Raw genomic sequence first — 16,056 nt, forward strand, 5'->3', positions numbered from 1 at the left:
TGTCTTTGGACTGTGCAGCACCCGGAGGAAACCCACACAACCACAGGGAGGACATGCAAACTCCACACAGAAATGCCAATTGGTGCAGCCGGGACTCGAACCAACGAGTTCAGTCAACTTAAACCATTTGCCACAATTGGTTTCCTAAAACCGGTTGAGTAGCTATACAGTTGTTTGGACGTTTGTTTAAGTTAACTGAACTCATACAGATCTGAAAAATGAACTTAAAATGTTTAAGTTACTAATACTCTAAATGTTTGATGATATCAACTTAAATTAGTGTATTTTATTCAATATATGTAAGTTTACAGCACTCAAACAATCTGGCTTCAAAACGGATTGAGTTAACCTATTTTGTTTTACAGTGTAGTTTGGGGTTAGACGTCTATTAGATTGTCACTGACAGCCCAAATCTAGCCTCGTTTTATCCAAGATGCTAATGTTTAGACATCTATTAGACTATTAGACACAAAACTCCTTGCTGGGAATGCACCATTCATGAATGCAAGCTTCTGAGGGGCATATACAGTATACGTCTGAATTAATGAATGTGGTTTAATATAGACAAACACCCGTGTCTTGAATGTTGGTGGCTATTGGTAACCAATGCAAACTGATGAGCAGGCGTAACGTGTGGGCGCTTTTCAGCTCGTTAAAGATGACTCCTGCTGTGAAGTGGAGACCTGTCATTCATCTTTTTTTTACAGTCTGTGCGTTAGATCAAGGGTATGCAGTCCTGCTTGTGGAAAGCCAATGTCCTGTAGTTTAGCTCCAACAAGCTCTGACACACTTGCCAGGAAGCTTCCATTAATCCCAAAGGCCTTGATTTGTGTTTAATTGGAGTCGAAGGGAAACTCTGCAGGACAGGGGCTCTCCTAGAACAGGATTGGACACTATAACGCAAGGTCAGACTCAGATTTGACCTAATTCGGAAAATTTAATTTAATGTTACCACAGGGTAAAGATGATTGTGGTATATTCAACAAGCCACTTGACTTTGTCCATGTCAGTCAGCTCAAATGGGATGGTTCTGGATATAAACACTTCATGATTAATTGAGTTATGATTGACTTTAGATGACTATATGGGTCTTTTGAGGTTAAAGTATCTGTGAAATCAAATGAAAGTTTTTTAGATGTTAGTATCAGTATGTTACTTTAAGGATATCTATAGACCTTTTTCTTAGAACGCAAAATTACCCATTATGCTTTGCGTGTGTGCGTAAGGAGAATGCTAAGAACATCCGGTCGGCAGCTAATGCATATAAACAGTTACATTTGGACAGCTTTGAAATGATAGTTTTAATCTATCAGTCTCTTAAACCCTAAAGATGGTTGTGCGTAAAAATCCCAGTAGATCAGCAGTTTCTGAAATACTCAGACCAGCCTGTCTGGCAGCAACAACCATGCCACCTTCAAAGTCACTTAAATCACCTTTCTTTCTGATGCTCCGTTTGAGCTGCAGCAGATCCTCTTGACCATGTCTACATGCCTAAATGCATTGAGTTGCCGCTATGTGATTGGCTGATCAGAAATTTGCGTTAAACAGTTTGACAGGTGTACCTAATAAAGTGGCCAGTAAGTGTATTTCAAAGCAATTCTTTATGACATTGGACTTACCATATAATGGACAAATGCCCTTGTAGGACTGAATCCCATTCATCCTGATAAAAGCTTTAGATTATTTAGATCTGGGGATAGCGTAGGAAGTTAATCAAGAAATGAATAGCATAATGTTTAAAGGGCTCCTATTTTACCCCTTTTACAAGATGTAAGATAAGACGTTGGTGTCTCCAGAATGTGTCTGTAAAGTTTCAGCTTAAAATACCCATCAGATTACTTATACTTATATTATACATTGCAGAATATGCCCATTTTGTGCTCAGATGACAGCAAATGCAATATTCAACAAACACATTTTTTGAAGCAAGCGATGCATCATTCGCAGGACACATACACATTTAATTTTACACTTTACATTACATTTTTATTTCACGAGCATGGGTATGGTCCAGTGCAGCCTTCGCGCGTACGCAAAAATGAATCTTGAGACTTGTAATTTTCATAAAAAAATTGATGTGGTCATTAAAAATAATGTGCATATTTTCTTTAAAAATTTAAAATTATGGATTTATTGTAAAATATTGAGAAGGTTTCGCTAGTTTAACTAAGATTTAAATTTCACTTATTTTTTAAAGCAAACTAGTGCAATTATTAAGCTTAATTTGAGAAACCAATTAAGCTAATAATATTGAGGAAAGATGGCTTCACGTTTATTTTAAGAAAATTGACTCAATTATGTGGATTTGATTGAGATGTTTGCATTTGAATCTCAACAACGGCAGTGATCAGACGACATTTTGAAAGAGCAGATTAACAGCGAGCATGTTAAGAGGTAAGTCTTAGAGTTTAAAATTTCTATTGTCTTAAATAGCCTAAGCTCTTTCAGGAAAGATACATGCTGTTCAAACTTGTTCAGGAGCTTAGTTTTTGCCATATGATGTATAAAGGAATACACAGGTATTTTTAACCACCCATTCCTATTTGAAATTGATTTGCTTCAATGTTCATTCTGAATTATATAATGAAGTTGAACGAATTATTTGCATTGTAATATTTAACAGCAATGATCAGGCAACAGTTAAGCAGGGTGGACGAACAACAGTGGGCTTGTTAAGTGGTAAGTCTAAGCTAAGCTAAGTTAGCTAGCTATTCAATGGGGTTTATGCACAGCTAGTGCTTTTCCATTTCATAAGGTTCCTTTTACAGCATTGATGATGTAATGTAATGAACTGTGTTTATATATATTACTGTATATAAATACTAATATTTGTTTGCTTCATTTTTCAGATTAATAAAGAAAATGTTCGCAGTATTTTCCCACTAAAGAGGAGCAGTTTATTGAGGCAGATTTTGATAAAGAGAATGGGTGCCATACATCAGGTATTTTAATAATGTTATTTGTGTATTATTATTGTTATTATTGCTATTATTATTATTATTAGGCAATATTACTAATTTCTACACTTTTTTGCATCAGACCTTACATTAAATAAGGGATGAAACGAGAGATGTCGTCCTCTGTTGCTGGTCTATCTGTATGAATAAAAAGGGAAGAGCTCATCCAGGAGTGCAATGTAAGTGTCTCAAACCGTTTCAGATATTTATGGTCTTCAGAAAACTGCATTTTATATTTTTGCATGCTTACAAAAAAATATATAACACAAGCACTACATTGTTGAATGCACCATTCCTTGTATAAACATGGTTTGTTTTTATAAATTCCTGTACACTAGTATACATTTTAAACACCCTGTCCATTATAAGTCCAAATACTTGTGTACTTGTGTCAGTCAGCAACGTCTACTCAAACATTTTGGAGAATTACTGTTCACAGAGATACAAAGAAATGGTTTATTTTCTTAATGTGCTTACTTAATCTTCTTTTGTAAACCTTAAACATTTGAAATGTACAACTGCATAATTTCAATATAATAAACGTAATGTTTATTTTACAATGTGGGAATGCACAGAGAATTGCTGTCTGCCAGAGGGATGACCAACCATGAGGACTTCTGCATTTTCTTGGAGGATAAGTGAGTCATGGCTGGCTTGGAAAATCTAGAATTGCTGAACTGGATTTATACAAATATTCCCCAAATTAAAATCACTTACAAAGAAAATTATATTAAGTTTCTGACACAAATTCACTGCTACAACCTCTTAGGGAAATTTCACTGCATTGACTGATTGATTGTGTTGCTATTTTAATATTTTGAGATACAGCTTTTAAACTGGTTTTACATGTTGTGCAATACACAAATTCTGTCAGATTTTGTCTAAAATGTGACTATTCCCACCAAAGAAAGTTGACAGAACATTTTTTACCATGACATGGATAAAGAATTTTTTATCAGAGATAAACATCGCTGTAAATTTTATATAGATTTGTTTAACATATTGTACCATTTTGTTATCAGTGTAACATGTAATGATATTTGGCCAAAATGTATTGCGTATGTATTTCATTATACGTTATATATTTTACATTTTATGAATAAGTAATTTTCATTAATACATTTGAGTAAATGGTGATTTATTTGCATATATTAAAAAAACACATTCCACTAATAATATTAAAATCTTCATCTATCACTCAAAAAATTTTGTAATTTTCACATGATTCATTCAAGTGGTTTTTGCCAAAAAAAAATCAAGTCTTGAATTTACTTAAAAATAATACGTGCAATAGTGTTACCAATATTTTTTTTAGTAAATAGCACATAAGATTTTTTACAGTACCCTTTCAAGAATGTAGCTATATGTTGCGAAGATGCATAGCGCAAGCTCTGTGATTGGTCAATTTGGTAGCGTTGACACGCGTGGGCGGCATGGAGAGCCACGGGACAGCAGAGAGCCGGTTGAAGCAAGTGTTTGCAAGTGTGGAGTTCCATGGAGGAGCTGTTTTGTGTTTACCTTATGATTAGGCCCACACAGAATCTGTGCACGCAGAATCCTGCAGATTTCTCTCAGAATTCTGCAGATTTTTAGCCCATCATTAATTCTGTTTATTTACTTGAGTAAATCTGTGTAAATCTATATTTATTCAGTTTTTTAATTAAGTATAGTAATATTATTGACTAATATGAAAATGTTCATCTGATTTATGTACAATGCTGTTTGTACAGTAATATTTTCTGTCTTTTAGTAGGCATATTACATGAGAGACTTGCTTTGTTTACCAAATAAAGAGGATCTAATTGGATTTGCATTTTAAACATTAAATAAGAGTTAAAAAGGTGTTATTTTTTATTTCATATATTAAGGTTTTAGTTATGATACTCTCAAAATAATTCTGCAGAAATCCGCAGATTTTTAGCAAAATTTTCCGCAGAAATAGCAAAAAACATCCGCAGATTCCGTCTGGCCCTACTTATGATTAAAGTTGTTGCACGTCCGTCTGTTCCAGCCTCTGAATGAGCGAGTTTTAGCCACTTGTATGTTGATGGCGAGTTTCAAAGTAGTGTGATTTTCAAAGTAATCGTATCACAGATGTTTTTCCACTGCATGACTATCTGGGGTAGCGTTTCGTCGCTGCTTTGTTTACACTGCAAATGGATCGGCAACAAAGGGTTTTACACTGCATGACTTTAAAATAGAAGCATCGCCGACAACTTTGTCTTGGTCCGCAAACCACGTCTCTCATAACCAAACACGTGAGAAGTGACGTGGAAACAACACGAGGTCACATAGTGTATCTTTTGTTAGTAAGTGAAGTTTCACAAAATAATTTCGAGAGGAGCATGTGATATGATTGACTGCAGCTGGCCACCCATCTACATTCATTAGTTAGCCAATCAGATTAATCCCAACTCACTATAAGTAGCCTAGCTAGAACTACTCTCTTATTTTCGTTTTCCGAAGAAACCCCCATCCACCCCTTATCCTCCTTTCCTCCTTTACCACAGGGAGCTCTCAAGAATCACCTGATCTCGTACTCCCCTCACATACTCTATGGACCAGGCGGGAGCCCTGGGCTCAACTATCTCAGAGCTCAGGGTTCTCTCCCGGGACAGCATGCTAAACCTGCTAACAGTGGTAAAACAATATCTAAGTGTGAACTCTTAAACTACATAATGAGAAAAAAGCCTTTAGTGGGATAGAAAATGGACTTATTTTACTCACCTGACTTTTTTTCTTTTTTGACCCCGTTGTGGTATTGCTCAGATGACACGTCAAACAGACATGGGTGCTCCTGCCAAATTTCCACTAGTTTTTCCCTCATTTCTGGGGACCAAGTAGACTGAAAAAAAGCCCTTGTAACTTCTCCGCCAACCTCCCGCTGGCCTGCAGGTACCCATACTAGTGGATGCTGCTCTCTCATTGGCTGTAGGTAATCACCGTTGTTAATTCCAATCTGAACACATTTCACACAGCATGATTTGAATCGCCAACAGCTCCAGATATTCAGCATGACAAATATCTCACGGGTGTCTGCGACTCATCGGCGAATCTCTCAGATCGCGTGTTTGATAGTTCACACTGTGTGATTGTTACTCGTGTGCACGAGCACCGATTAGCGAGTGATTTCAGGCATTTGTCTGCAATTTCTTAAAACCTGTAGGCAAGTCAAAATCGGGGCTAAAATCATGCAGTCTGAACTCGACATAATGTAGCATTCAGAAAAAACAAAACACCAGTGAAGAAACTCAACAGAGAGGAACATAAAAATCCGCTGCCAGCTAGCGTTTCATAAGTGTTATTGCAGAACAACACAAACAGCACGCTGAAGTATGTCAGTGTATGGCTATGTGCAAGGCAAACAGCGATCACTCGATGCAGATGTATAAATCAGCCTTTGAAGTCTGAGGCTGATTTATTCTTCTGCGGCCACTTTGCAACCACATGATCTCTGGTCAAGTAAGATGATGGACCCATTCCAGGACCTTACTTTGCAGTTAGCTGACGATGATAAGCTGCGCCAGAGATGCCTTGAGACGGCATATTTTCCATTACATTCAAATTATTATTTACCTTAAAATCTTTGTTTACAGAAGATGCAAGAAATGCACTGTTTAAAATGCTATTTACAGGATATACAAGAGTTATTTCATTTAGAAGGAGACTGCTTATTTTTACTTTTAATATGAAAAGCACAGGCGACACAGTGGCACAGTAGGTAGTGATCGCCTCACAGCAAGAAGGTTGCTGGTTTGAGCCTCGGCTGGGTCGGTTGACGTTTCTGTGTGGAGTTTGCGTGTTCGTGTGGGTTTCCTCTGGGTTCTCCAGTTTCCCCTACAGTCCAAAGACGTGCAGTATAGGTGAATTGGGTAAGCTAAGTTGTCTGTAGTGTATGAGTGTGTATGGATGTATTCTAGAGATGGGTTGCGGCTGGAAGGGCATCCGCTGCGTAAAACATGTGCTGGATAAGTTGGCGGTTCATTCCGCTGTGGCGACCCCGGATTAATAAAGGGACTAAGCTGAAAAGAAAATGAAGGAGTGAAAAGCACAGAAAATAATTTATTTAATTTTTTATATGAAAAACTGGTAATGTGTGTTTTAACTTCAGTTGTTAATAAATAAATAATCATAGATTGTAGATAGTGTGTGTTTTCTTCAAGTAATGCACACTTCATTCAAAAAAACATTCAAAATCGCAGGGATTTGGATCCTATTTTAACATGAGGGAATTAAAAAAAATAGACTGGTTGGGTTTATATCACTCTAATATGACAACGGACACTCTACACATACACAAAGTTCTATTTAGACAGCTTCCAAAAGTTGATTTTGCATCATAGGTGTCCTTTAAGATGTCATCAAAGGAACGCTATAGGTCTTAAAGGCATAGTCCACCCAAATAAAAATTTCCTCACCATTTACTCATATTTAAGTGGTTGTAAATAATGTTTGTGAATTTCTCTCTTTGAACATTGAAAATAGAGCCAGTTACATCCATTACATGTACAAAAAGTATGGAAGTCAATGGCTGTTGTTTTTCCAATATTCTTGAGAACATCTTGCTTTGTGTTCAACAGAAGAAAGAAACTCAAACAGGTTTTAACAAGTAGAGGATGAGTAAATGATGACAGAATTTCATTTTTTGAGTGAACTACTTCTTTAACCAAAGAACCAATCAACTTTGTTCAGATCAATAGGCTAGAATGTGGCAATTAAGTCAAAATCGGCACCTTTTTCTTTTAACTGTGTTAGCGCATAATGCTATTGAACTGAACAATTCATCTGTGCAAGTTAATCCTCAGAAAAGAAATCTTTGTCCTGTTATCTTTAATGACAATCTGAAAATTTGCTTCTGCTCTGGAATAGGATTGCTTATCTTAAAACTTGGGCAGAATATTCTTAACCACTTCAACTGTTAGCTTGCCGTGAATGACAGAGTACAAAATAAAACCTTGTCCTCGAAGCAATATTCTGTTTCTAAATATTGGAAATCAAGTAGCAGCGAACTTTAAGGTTAATTGTTTTCTTCACATTAAGCTGTAAAGTAATCTATAGTTGACTCATGATGTTTAGCCTTAGATAGACATAATCCAGAATGTGCCTTTGGCATTTCAGAGAACACCATATGGTGGTACTTCAAAGTAAAAAAATCATTGACTTTGCCCTTATCAACATGCTAAGATGATTGTTTACAGATACAGAACTCTATGTTTGAAAGACGGCTGTATAATATTTCATGTTGGACCAGGATGGTTTAAGCACTCGCTTTAAAAAAGTCAAGACAAATATTTTATTTTAATAAGATAACCAGGTTTCAGCTAAATTGTGTAAGTTATACGTTTAACTTAATATTTTAGTCAGTTTGATTGATGTAAGTTGAGATGAATAAAAAAACATTCATTTGTTTCAACTAAAAACATTTTTTTTACAGTGTTGGATGCAAGATATATTGTACGAATGACCTCTTGAGTTCGACCCCCACTCCTCCTAGCAGCTTAAATATGCAGAAAACTTGATGGTGAAAATACACTTTGAGCTATATTCATGAATGTTTGGGGTGATAAATTGACTTTTGTTATACGTGCTAAAAAGGAGTTTTAAGCCGTTTGATTTTGTCTTTATTTGTCCTAGTATTGATAGAGATGATAGATTTTGATAGATCTAAATGTTTAGTATCAGACCAGGATGGCCGAGTGGTTAAGGCGTTGGACTTAAGATCCAATGGACAAATGTCCTCGTGGGTTCAAACCCCACTCCTGGTAGAAACTTTAATATGCAGAAACAGAGGAGGAAAAAATGCACTTTAATACAGTATTAACCTTATTCTTTAATATGCAAGCAGGTGCAATCATTGGAAATGTATTGGCTTGAGACTTCTCGTCTCATTAACTTCTATTGATTTTTTGCTGTACAAAACAGCTGATTTTGCTGCTTTATGTTGCATGCTTGTATTTTTTTGTCATATTAATTTATTTATATTGACATAAACACAGTTGTTTGTAGCAAGTAGTTTGGTCACTTACTGCCATTTAAAATTCTTAGTCATTTCCCCAGAGTCAACCTTGCTGAAACCCAACACGAGACAAAATAGCTTAAATCTAAGCTGGTTGTCTGGTTTTAGCCGGTTGAGCAAACTGGTTTTTGAGGGATTTTGGTTACTTCCAGACTGGTTTTAGCCACTTGTGGGCTTTCACGTCTTAGCTCGGTAAGGCTGGGAAACCAGAATGACCAGCTAAAAATCCAGTGTACAAATACCCTTGTGGGTTGAGCATTAGCGATACTGAAAAACTTGATAACAAAAAGAACAAATGTTTGAGAGTGCATCCAAAGATTGATGACCAGATTGATGATAGAAGGAAATCACATGGGCTAAAATCATGAAATGTTAAAAATGCAACTGATTAATGAGCGTTGCCAGCCGTATGATAATTATCGTTTTTGTACAATAATTTTGATCTCTGTACGATTAATAATGAAAAAAAAATCCTATGATGTACGATAATGAAAATTAATTTCATAGTAATCTCAGGGCTTCTAGTTATTGATCTAGCTTTATCTTTTGTCTACTGTCTGTGAGGAGAAGGTAGAGTTACGCACGTTTTCTATCTCATCTTACGTTGCATCTTCTCAGCCAATCAACGTGGACAATGGCTCTCTCACGAGTTAACATTACTGCCGTGCTGCTGTGCTCAGGTCAGTAGTTTTCAGGTTGAGGTCGATCATTTTAGCAACAAAGTGAAAAAATTAGTGCTGAAAAGGAAGGTGAGAAAGACAGGGTTGTTTGCACTTGATGTTCTCATTTTCCCCCATTCAAATGTGTCATATGAACGTGTTTTTTCCAAAGTTACTCTCATCAAAACAAAGCCACGAAATCGGCTCATTACAGATACTCTAAATTGGCTTGTGCACCTCAGAGTGGGTTAAAAATTCAGGAGGGTGCACTGCATTCAAGCCAATCAGCACTATGTTGCGTTCCATGACGGCATCCAGTTTGTACTGCAAAATGAATCCCTCAACATCTGGCAACACACAGGTATCCAATGACAGCTACTCAGAGGTGGAGTTTGAACCTTACCACTAAGGTGCACCTGGTTGTTTTTTATTATTATTTAGTATTTGGTATTTTATATTTTATTATTTAGTATAGGCTTGTGCCGGTATTCGGTAATGCGATAAATCACGGTAATGAATATGCACGATATTGTTATCGCGGGCACTTCAAAATACCGTGAAAAATAATAGATCCGAATTTATATTCTTAGAACGCGCCTTAGCTTATTTTCCATCAACCGCTTGAAGAAACACTGCGTATATGCTGCGCAGAACTGATGCGCACTCTGATGTAAACAATCCCCACATGTAGAAGCACTGTGTGCACACGGCGCGCGCCGCCGCTGCCACCGCACTATAATCCTCACACGAAGAAGAAGCATGGCGGAAGGAGGAACGCTGCCGACAATTTATCCCGCTTCAGCTTATTTTCCATCAACCGCTTGAAGAAACACTGCGTATATGCTGCGCAGAACTGATGCGCACTCTGATGTAAACAATCCCCGCATGTAGAAGCACTGTGTGCACACAGCGCGCGCCGCTGCTGCCACCGCTCTCTAATCCTCACACGAAGAAGAAGCATGGCGGAAGGAGGAACGCTGCCGACAATTTATCCCCCTTCAAAAAAGTCAGAGGTTTGGAAATATTTTGGGTTCCAAAAAAATGCAGAGGGATTGCTGATCGAAGACGGTTTCCCTTTGCACATTCACTTTGATATAATTGCTCAAGTTTACTTTTATACTGTGTATTGTTTTATTTATATTTATTTGTATTTAAATGTTTGAAGTACCTTTAGTTAATTAAAAAGTTATTAAAGTTACTAAGTTGACGAAACTGAAGTTTTTCGTGTTTTTTTACCTGTTTCTCTAGTAAAATTACAATATCGTGATAATACCGTATACCGTGATAAAAGCTCAATCAATTAATCGCAGCATGAAAATGTGATACCGGCACATGCCTAATTTAGTATTTGGTATATTGTACATTGTGTCAAAACACTATTTGTCTAGATAATATCTTAATACTCTCCGTTTGGCTCAAGTACGATAATTTTCCTCCAAATATGATATATTGAGGTTCTGGTACGATACTTTGACGTTTCCAATATGGCAACACTGTGACTAATAGAAATTAGGATCTACATGCTTGAGTGCAATCATAAGACAGGCCTGCTAACAGTGAAACATTGCTCCAGTTGGTGAGACACTTGACCTGTTAATCTTCCATCATTTACTTGGTACAAGAAAATGAAATTAGTCAGAGAAAAATAGTCAGACTTTACATTTTAATTGATTTCTGTAGCTACTTTTACATCATAAACTGTTCCAAAGCAGCTTTGCAAAGAGAAGTAAGCAAGCCAGTGAAGATAACATCCACAACCAAATAGACTAAATATGATAAAAGCAATAAGCCTCAAAACACAGTGGTTTACATTGAATTCAGATCAGCCAAGGGACATTGTTGTTATGACACACAGAGAATTAATCTGCATGAGAAAAGTTTCTTTGACAGATAAAGGTCAGCATGAGGTCAGTCATACTTTATTACATGAATAACAAGGAGCTTTGCTCAAATACATCATATAAGGTACGACTAGAGATGCAGGGATTGAGACATTTTTAAGGAAATGATAACTGGCAGGTCTTTATGGAAATATGCTATCTGATTTATGTATGTCAATAACAAACTTTAATATATATTTTTGAAAAATAATGCTGACAAATATAGCGGAAAACTGATTTTATTTTAAAACCTTAACTGGAGGATACAGTGAAACTTTGAGCAAACATCAAGATATTTTCCCCCAATTTTTTTTACAAATAGTAATTTTGAATCTCTTTTTTTCTCACTGAAAAACTCCCACACTACTGACATCTTGATTTCTGCTTTCAGATCATGAAGTCATCTGCAGTGCAAAAATTATAAATCATTTATTAACTGTATTATTCATTTTCGTATCAGTCAATATGGAAAACATGCATTATTTGCAGACACGAATATGGCAATATATGGTATAGACCAGTGTTTCCCAACCCTGTTCCTGGAGGCACACCAACAGTACATATTTTGGATGTCTCCCTTTTCTGACCCATTCACTTCAGGTGTTGGAGTCTCTTCTAATGTTCTGCTGAGGTGATTCAGGTGTGTTTGATTAGGGAGAGGTTGAAAATGTGAACTGTTGGTGTGCCTTCAGGAACAGGGTTGAGAAGTACTGGTATAGACGAATCACCGGTTTGTAAACATTCAGGATGCGCGCGCAGCAAGGTTGCAGAAAAAACCCAGGAGCGCTAGCATTTACTGCGAGGGAATGACATCCGATTTGTTGTTGTATTAAAGATAAGTTATTTTGATTACATATTATATATATTATTTAGGTAATGCTTTCAGTGTATTAAAACAACCTGTCACCCAGTAATAAGCACAGTTATTCTGCAAAATTAACAAAGTGAGCGGCGTTCGTCTGACAGGTCCATTTGCGATAGCACCTTCCCAATGGATATTGGATAAGATGAAATGGCCAACCATCCAGCTTGAAATATACAACTATCACATTAAAACTCCATGTGATTTTATAAGAAAGAGTACAAATCTTTGGATAACAACAATTTTGTTCTGTGTGGTCATGTGCAGAATATAATGTTGCATAATTACCATATTCAAAACTTTGTAGTGCTAAAAACCGAGGTTCTGCCTAGCCAAAGACAAGGAAAGAAGATGGAGCTGTACAAGGCCTGGGTAATCATCACCAAGCAAAACTGTTAGCCAAAGACATCTGCGGTTGGCTCCTACCGCACAACACAACATGTTTGCTATTGCAACCAGTCTGACCCGTGTGACGTCAAGTATGACATAGGTTGGAAATTCCCCTATATATCATTCAAGTCCATCTGAAATAAAAATTTACATTGTTTATGTTGCTGAGTGGTTAAGGCGTTGGACTTAAGATCCAATGGACAAATGTCCTTGTGGGTTCGAACCCCACTCCTGGTAAAGCTGTGTCTTTAAGAAAGCTGAAAGAAAGGTTTGTTGTTAGCATTACTGTGCTGTAATCATTAAAATAATTATTATGCTGCGTTCACACCAGAGCATCAAGCACGAGTGATTTACATGTTAAGTCGTTAATAGACATCCTGCGGTGCAATTCACGTGATTTGCGCAAATGAAGCGGCGCGAGTTGAGTGTTTTAGGCGTCTGACACCCTTTACGCACATTTTGCGCAAACTTCAAACTGAACTTCAGCAGACATTCAGGCCGCTTTAACCAATCATGAGCTTGCTCTTGCAGGGCAGTGATTATGACGTAGTGCCTGTTGTTGGTGTCCTGAAGGGAAATCCTGCAGGCCGACATGGACAACAGCTCATCAAACTGGCTTGGCTCAGTCAGAAGCACTGCTGTAAGCCTCCATCATCCAGGTATAGTTTCTGGAGGAGTTGATGAACTCACAGAGCTGGGTGCACCTCTAAAAGGATCTAGCGGACTCAGACACTGCGCCGAACAAATATACGTTGTTTTTTAGCCTCCCTAAAGCACATAAACACAGCTACTCTCTCAATAACATCCATGTTAGCCATTTAGCACCGAAGCTATAGTCACCAGGCAGCTCATGCTCATGACGCGAATCTGCGTCTATCGTGAAGTTAATCTGCCCCTCTTACCATTAGTTTGCTATGAATATCAACATACTGAAATAAATGTCTCAACATTACGGCTGTCACTCACATTTGGCTTTTAGATTTGCAACCATTTGATGACAGAAATGTTTATGTGAAACCAGGATGGCCGAGTGGTTAAGGCGTTGGACTTAAGATCCAATGGACAAATGTCCTCGTGGGTTCAAACCCCACTCCTGGTAAAGCCATGTCTTTAAGAAAGCTGAAAGAAAGTTTTGTTGTTAGCATTACTGTGATGTAATCATAAAAATAATTATTATGCTGCGTTCACACCAGAGCATCAAGCACGAGTGATTTACATGTTAAGTCGTTAATAGACATCCTGCGGTGCAATTCACGTGATTTGCGCAAATGAAGCGGCGCGAGTTGAGAGTTTTGGCCATCTGACACCCTTTACGCACATTTTGCGCAAAATTAAAACTGAACTTCAGAAGACATTCGCGCCGCTTTAACCAATCATGAGCTTGCTCTTGCAGGGCAGTAATTATGACGTAGTGCCTGTTGTTGGTGTCCTGAAGGGAAATCCTGCAGGCCGACATGGACAACAGCTCATCAAACTGGCTTGGCTCAGTCAGAAGCACTGCTGTAAGCCTCCATCATCCAGGTATAGTTTCTGGAGGAGTTGATGAACTCACAGAGCTGGGTGCACCTCTAAAAGGATCGAGTGGACTCAGACACTGCGTCGAACAAATATACGTTGTTTTTTAGCCTCCCTAAAGCACATAAACACAGCTACTCTCTCAATAACATCCATGTTAGCCATTTAGCATTGAAGCTAGAGTCACCAGGCAGACAGCCCTGCTCATGACACTAATCTGCGTCTATCGTGAAGTTATTCTGCCCCTCTCACCATTAGTTTGCTATGAATATCAACATACTGAAATAAATGTCTCAACATTATGCTGTCACCCACATTTGGCTTTTAGATTTGCAACCATTTGATGACAAAAATGATTATGTGAAACCAGGATGGCCGAGTGGTTAAGGCGTTGGACTTAAGATCCAATGGACAAATATCCTCGTGGGTTCAAACCCCACTCCTGGTAAAGCCGTGTCTTTAAGAAAGCTGATAGAAAGGTTTGTTGTTAGCATTACTGTGATGTAATAATAAAAATAATTCTTATGCTGCGTTCACACCAGAGCATCAAGCACGAGTGATTTACATGTTAAGTCGTTAATAGACATCCTGCGGTGCAATTCACGTGATTTGCGCAAATGAAGCGGTGCGAGTTGAGTGTTTTAGGCGTCTGACACCCTTTACGCACATTTTGCGCAAACTTCAAACTGAACTTCGGCAGACATTCGCGTCGCTTTAACCAATCATGAGCTTGCTCTTGCAGGGCAGTGATTATGACGTAGTGCCTGTTGTTGGTGTCCTGAAGGGAAATCCTGCATGCCGACATGGACAACAGCTCATCAAACTGGCTTGGCTCAGTCAGAAGCACTGCTGTGAGCCTCCATCATCCAGGTATAGTTTCTGGAGGAGTTGATAAACTCACTAAGCTGGGTGCACCTCTAAAAGGATCTAGTGGACTCAGACACTGCGCCGAACAAATATACGTTGTTTTTTAGCCTCCCTAAAGCACATAAACACAGCTACTCTCTCATTAACATCCATGTTAGCCATTTAGCACCGAAGCTAGAGTCACCAGGCAGACAGCCCTGCTCATGACGCGAATCTGCATCTATCGTGAAGTTAATCTGCCCCTCTTACCATTAGTTTGCTATGAATATCAACATACTGAAATAAATGTCTCAACAGTAATGATGTCACCCACATTTGGCTTTTAGATTTGGAACCACTTGATGACAAAAATGATTATGTGAAACCAGGATGGCCGAGTGGTTAAGGCGTTGGACTTAAAATCCAATGGACAAATGTCCTCATGGGTTCAAACCCCACTCCTGGTATGACTGTATTTTTATGAATCCTGAAAGAAAGGTTTGTTTTTTAGCATTACTGTGCTGTAATCCCTAAATATTGCATGCTGACATGGACAACAGCTCATCAAACTGGGCTTGGCTCAGTCGAAAGCACCGCTGAAAGCCGCCATCATCCAGGTATAGTTTCTGGAGAAGTTGATGAACTCACAGAGCTGGGTGCACCTAAAAAAGGCTCTAGTAGACTCAGACACTGCGCCGAACAAATATACGTTGTTTTTCAGCCTTCCTAAAGCACACAAACACAGCTTTCTCAATAAAATCTATGTTAGCCATTTAGCAACAAAGCTATAGTCAACAGGCAGACAACCCTGCTCATATGCGTTATAAACTACCATTTTATTTCCAGACAATGTCTTGAAGGCTATGGAAACCATAGATTGTATGAATATAGATGTAAACCAACAAAACTTTCATAAAGTAGGAAAATTACA

General features: G+C 38.0%; 4 non-coding genes across 4 annotated transcripts; all 4 read left to right on the forward strand.

Moving 5' to 3' along the window:
* Positions 1-8,639: 8,639 nt before the first annotated feature.
* trnal-uaa (transfer RNA leucine (anticodon UAA)) lies at positions 8,640-8,722 on the forward strand. Its single transcript has one exon. It is a non-coding gene; the product is annotated as a tRNA-Leu (tRNA).
* A 5,058-nt stretch (positions 8,723-13,780) lies between these two features.
* On the forward strand, positions 13,781-13,863 carry trnal-uaa (transfer RNA leucine (anticodon UAA)). Its single transcript has one exon. It is a non-coding gene; the product is annotated as a tRNA-Leu (tRNA).
* A 781-nt stretch (positions 13,864-14,644) lies between these two features.
* Positions 14,645-14,727, forward strand: trnal-uaa (transfer RNA leucine (anticodon UAA)). Its single transcript has one exon. It is a non-coding gene; the product is annotated as a tRNA-Leu (tRNA).
* A 782-nt stretch (positions 14,728-15,509) lies between these two features.
* Positions 15,510-15,592, forward strand: trnal-uaa (transfer RNA leucine (anticodon UAA)). Its single transcript has one exon. It is a non-coding gene; the product is annotated as a tRNA-Leu (tRNA).
* Positions 15,593-16,056: the final 464 nt, after the last annotated feature.

The sequence above is a fragment of the Danio aesculapii genome, chromosome 2, assembly GCF_903798145.1.
Source record: "Danio aesculapii chromosome 2, fDanAes4.1, whole genome shotgun sequence".
Taxonomy (NCBI): Eukaryota; Metazoa; Chordata; class Actinopteri; order Cypriniformes; family Danionidae; genus Danio; species Danio aesculapii.